Genomic DNA, 6,000 nt, shown 5'->3' with positions numbered 1-6,000 from the left:
CGTACTTGGTCTTGTAGCGATTGAGGACATGGAACTTGTCTAAATGGATGTGAAGACAGCATTCCTTCACGGGGATCTCGATGAGGATGTTTACATGCAGTAGCCTGAAGGGTTTGTTCAGGAGAATGCATCTCGTGAGGAGCTAGTATATAAGCTCAAAAAGGCACTTTATGGCTTAAAGCAGGGTTCAAGGCAGTGGTGTCATAAATTTGATGCATGTATGAGGTCTCAAGGATATAAAAGGAGCGAAGAGGATCACTGCTTGTACACAAGAAAACTAGATGATGGCTCGATGATCGTTCTAGTTTTGTATGTTGATGACATGCTTATAGCCTGGAAATCCATTGCGGAAATTGCCAACTTGAAGAAAACACTTAGCAATAATTTTGCAATGAAAAATTTGGGGGATGCTACACACTTTCTTGGCATGCAAATCAAAAGAGATCGCAAACGTTGTATTCTTGAGTTATCTCAGGAAACATACATTGAGAAAGTTTTGCAACATTTCAATATGCAGGGGGGGAAAGCATTGAGTACCCCAATGCAGGCATTCTTGAAACTCAGCAAGGAAGATGCACCCAAATATGATGTTGAGCAAGCTGAAATGCCTAAGGTACCATATTCTTCGGCAATGGGAAGTCTCATGTATGCTATGGTGGCCACAAGACCAGACATTTCTTTTGCAGTGGAAGTGGTGAGCCGATATATGGCAAATACTGGTAGCAAGCATTGGGAAGCAGTGAAGCACATTCTTAGGTACCTCAAAGGTACGGTCGACAGGTGTTTACGCTTCGGGAACAGTGATGCATCCATCGTGGGTTATGCGGATGCAGACTATGCGGGTTGTGTCGACAATAGGAGATCAACATCTGGCTATGTCTTCATATTTGTTGGAGCAGCAGTATCTTGGAGATCATGTCTTCAAGATTGTACGTCGTCTTCCACTACAGAAGCAGAGTACGTTGCATTGTCGGATGCAAGTAAAAGAGGCTGTATGGTTATCTCGCTTGGTCAAAAATCTTGGCATTGATGAGACTCCATTTATATATTGTGATAGTCAGAGTGCTCTTGCATAAGCAAGGAATCCCGTGTTTCACTCCAAATCGAAACACATTGAAGTGAGGTATTATCTTGTGAGAGATTTCTTGGCCAAAAAGCTCATTGATTTGGTTAAGGTACACAATGACGACAACCCAGCAGATGCTTTGACAAAAGGCTTAGCTTTGGAGCAGTTTACACATTGCAGTGAGTTGATGGGTATAGGTTGAAGTCACTAGATTGCTCCATGTTGGGCTACGTTGGCCTTCAAGTGGGAGTTTGTTGGGATTCAGGCCAACTGGCCGGACATCCCACTTACTACTAACCCATCTACTAACTTAACCATGTATACACTTATTCTTTAATACAACAGAATAAGCAGCTGCAATAGGATAACATTACTGTGCGCTCCACCCAAAGCAGCTCTCTCTCTCTCTCTCTCTCTCTCTCTCTCTCTCTCTCTCTCTCTCTCTCTCTCTCTGCTGTCACACTTGCACTCGCACACGCTTCTCGTGGCACCTTCAAGGCTTTACATTTGCCTCATTGGAATTTACATTCGAACTTCCACCACTGGAAAGAGGCAACAAAGTGTCATAAATGTCCTGTGAGCTTACATTATTGTCTCTAGTACATGACATCAAGGGCTGAATAGAATCTTCCACAAACACTACATCCCGTGAAACCAAAATATTCTTTGTTTGTGGATGATACAACCTGTAACCTTTGCTTTCAGCACTATTACCAACAAAAATACATTTGACAGCCTTATCAAAAAATACAGGCTGCACTTGTGATACTAAACCATAAGCCAAACAGCCAAAAACACGCATGTGCTCAATAGATGGCTTTCTATCATGCCATGCTTCATATGGAGTCATAGACTGCAACGCTTTTGTAGGACACCAGTTGAGTACATAAGTGGCACACATGACAGCCTCGAGCCAAAACGAATGTGGTAAAGCTTGACTCTTGACCATACATCTTGCCATTTCCGTAAGAGACCTATTTTTCTTCTCAGCAACACCATTTTGCTGAGGTGCATACGGCACTGTACATTGGTGTTTTATCCCACGACTAGGCAGAAATGCATTAAATTCATGAGACATATACTCCCCCCCTCAATCGGAACGGAGGGTGCGCATAGTACATTCCGATACATTTTCAGCCATAGCCAGAAATTGTTTGAAGCACATAAAAACTTTGGACTTCGCTTTAAGCGGAAATACCCATGCATGCCTGGAGTAATCATCAATGAAAGTCAAAAAGTACATGTAATTTCCCAAGAACGGAGTTTGCATGGGCCCACAAACATCACTATGCACAAGCTGCAACTTGCATGTGGCCCTAACTGAACCATCCTTTGGAAATAACGCTGCATTTTACCCAAAATACAGCCTTCACATATGTGTTTGACAGGTGCTTCAAGAGGCGGCAAAGAAGCAAGCATATCAGATTTCTGCAAACGTAGTAGACTGGCAAAATTCAGATGACCAAAACGTGCATGCCAAAGTTTTGCATCTGAAATAGCCCTTGAATCTGCAACTGCATTTGCAAAATTTTGTCCACACTTGTCATACAAAGTGAGCTTATACAGCCCACGGCACAAAAGGCCAGATGCAATAATTTCATCACCAAAACTGAGATCATGAACTGTACATCTGTCATCCACAAATTTGATACAAGTCCAAGTCTAGCAAGTACGGATACAGACAAAAGATTCTTCTTGATCCCAGGTACATAAAGTGCATCAACAAGTGTAAAAGAACTGCCATTTGTAGCAGTAATCACAATCTTTCCAACCCCCTGAATTGGATAAGAGGCATTGTTGGCACGAGTGACTGAATTCCCATGAGGGACAGACTCAATAGAGGTGAACAATTCACGATGTGAGGTAATGTGCTTTGTAGCACCACTGTCGAAATACCACACATGTGAATCTGCAGCAACTGACAAGCATGCATCATGGTCAGCAAGATTGTAAGTGCACTCTGCACTAAAAGCCCATTCTGCATCAACATCAGCATCACAGTCTCCTTTTACAGAAGACTGAACAATGGCTGCATTTGTAGTGGAACCAGTATTTGCAGTGGAACCACCCTCTTTCTTCTTAGCCTCTTTGGCCTTCAACTTAGGACACTGCTTGATCAAATGATCATTAGCTCTACAATAATGGCAATGCATCTTTTTTTTGCCCTTATCACCAGAATTTCCAGACGAATTGCTGCCAGCAGAAGCATAAGAAACAAAAGTCTTGCCACTCGCAGCAGAACCATAAGAAGTGGCTGCATTGCTGTTACCACCCTTTCTTTGAGAAGCAATAAAAGCCTGTTCAACCGCACGCTGCCTAGTCCTGTTTTTTCTGGAAAGTGACTCTTGCAACAGCAATGTGCATAATGCATCAAACTTGACAACTTCAGGATTTCCTTGGGTCATTAGTCTCCAAGTACTAGCAAAAGTCTGGTATGAATATGGTAAGGCATCAAGAACAGTCTGCACAAGGAAATTGTCTGAAATGACTTCACCTGCAGAAATAAGTTGCTCATTGATATCCTTGACACCAGCAAGGAAAGTGTCCATATTATCTTCCTCATGCATAATCTTCGATTCCAGCTCTTTACGCAGCAAAGAAATTTTAGCCTCATTGCGGCTTGCATAAAGACCTGCTAGAATATCCCAAGCTTGTTTTATAGATTTTGTTGAACGAATGTGAGGAACAATGGTGCGCTTCACAGACAAGGCAATCAATGCATGAGCCTATGCATCCTTTACATCCCAACGAGCTTGTTCTGTCGTAGGCAAAACAACTCTAATAGCAGCAATCCTTGCAGCAAGACCTGCAACATTCTCAACATCGCCTACATCCTCAGAACCAGGACGTACATCAATGCCCTGCACAATGTTCCATACGCCCTTTGACACAAGAACATGTTGCATCATATAAGCCCACATAGGGTAATTGTCCCCATCCAACCTGTCCTCAGCAGCAAACATCTTGAACACAACTGTGTTGTTGTCAGCCATGGTAAATATTGCACCTGATGTGAAAATTGCCCGAAAATAGGAGAAATGAAGCGAGAACAACACGTGCTATATAGCACAAACCATAGAAGACTGTAATGCACCTGCTATACAAAAAAACGGCACTGACAAAAATTCTGCACAAAATGACAAAATAGCTTGTGCAGTACTGCTTGTATTGGAATCGGAGGCCGAGACGACCTACGAATGCTCGCCAAAGCTCACTGAAATCAGAGGAAGTGAGCAGGCGTATGTTGGAGATGCTGGCAACTAAGCCCGGGAGGATGCAAGCTGCTTTGATACCAATTGTTGGAATTAGGGTTGCAGAGAAATGCACACAGCTTGGAGAAGACGAAGGAAGCTCAAGGCACACAACTAAGAGTGTATTACTTAGTGTGCAATGGAAAGATAGATAGCCCTAGAGTGATCGGTGTGTATACAATGCTCGAGGGAAAAAACCTCCTAAAGAGGGCAAAAATGCCCCAACGGTCCTAGTGTGTTCACACACATCACTACCACATGTATATGGTAACACTCTTAAACACAATGGGTCACACAAAGGTGCCTTCTAGCCCAAAATTTGGCCATTTATACATCATATGCGTATGATGTCTAAGTTGTCAGAATGCATTTTTGTTTCTTTCCTAGGTGCCCCTTGATGTATACAGCGTGCACAACTGCTCACAACAAAGTTTGGATACCAAAATTACACCTTATCACCACTTTTTCTCGAGAAGTTTCACAGAAGAGTAAAACTTCCTCAATATTCAGTTCATATGCCCAAATAAGTTGGAACTTGGTGTATGTACTCTATATAATACGCACACTATGGGTGTCAAGTCAAATGCACATTATTGCTGCCATATCTACTCTTGAGACATCATACGCGTTGAGGAGATTTGGTCCAAAACTCAAGCACAGAATTCCCCAAGTCTCTAGCATTGCTTCCAAAGCACTCTTACAAATTTTTTATGCAAAAACATGCATTGAACCAAAAGTTTTCTATTTTTTCCATTTTCACACTCACCTTTTGTCTTTTGGGAACCAAATGCTGGTCAAAACCTTAGTCCCAAGGTGTACTTAGGGTAAAACACCCCTTTAGAACACTATGGTACAATATGTTTTGTCAAATTTGGTCTCCTACTAGGCCCTAAGACATCATACGCATATGATGTTTGCTGATGAAAAATTGCAGATTTCTCATCCAGATCTCTCGCATATATGTTTTTTTAAGCCCAGCCTCACTCAACCATGCATAAATGTCTAACGAAGATTGTTTATTGCAAGTTATCTCTAAAAATCGAACTTTTTTGAGAGTACTTATGCAAGCAAGCATACAAGCAAATAACGTCGATGATGAATAGATCTAGATCACAATCACATGTCCTATCTACAACTACTCCTACTCATCATGCGGGGTTTTGAAATGTGTGTAGAAACACACTTTACTGCCACACACATACTAGTAAGCACTTCCACACCACCACAACCAATCAAACACCAACAACCACAACTATACCAAACTAACTGAATTGTCTACCACAAAAGACCCAGGTGAGACACATGCTCCCTAGAATCTCTCTAAAACCTTGAGAGTCCTACCTAGAGTAAAATAACAAGGCTCTGGTGATCCAGAGGAACTTCCATCTCGTAGGACTAGTCTAGGGTCACCTACCCAAGGCTCTCATCCCCGACAACAGCCCCAATGTTGTCGAGCAGATTCATTGCTCGCAGTTGCTAGCAAAGTGAGAACTAGGCCAACAAAAAAATGTCAATGAAGGATGGAACTTGACCTGTAGGAGCATGGAAACAAATAGATGGGTGTCAATCACCTACTCGACCTTATAATGACAATCAGTAACATGGAAAACCAACTCAAAGCACACTATGTATGCGTGCAAGCTATTGTATCTACGACAGCTACACTCTCCGAAACAAGACCTC

The sequence above is a fragment of the Adiantum capillus-veneris genome, chromosome 3, assembly GCF_014529385.1.
Source record: "Adiantum capillus-veneris isolate H3 chromosome 3, ASM1452938v2, whole genome shotgun sequence".
Lineage (NCBI taxonomy): Eukaryota > Viridiplantae > Streptophyta > Polypodiopsida > Polypodiales > Pteridaceae > Adiantum > Adiantum capillus-veneris.
The sequence above is the reverse complement of the archived record's forward strand: the minus strand, read 5'-3'. Positions refer to the sequence as shown.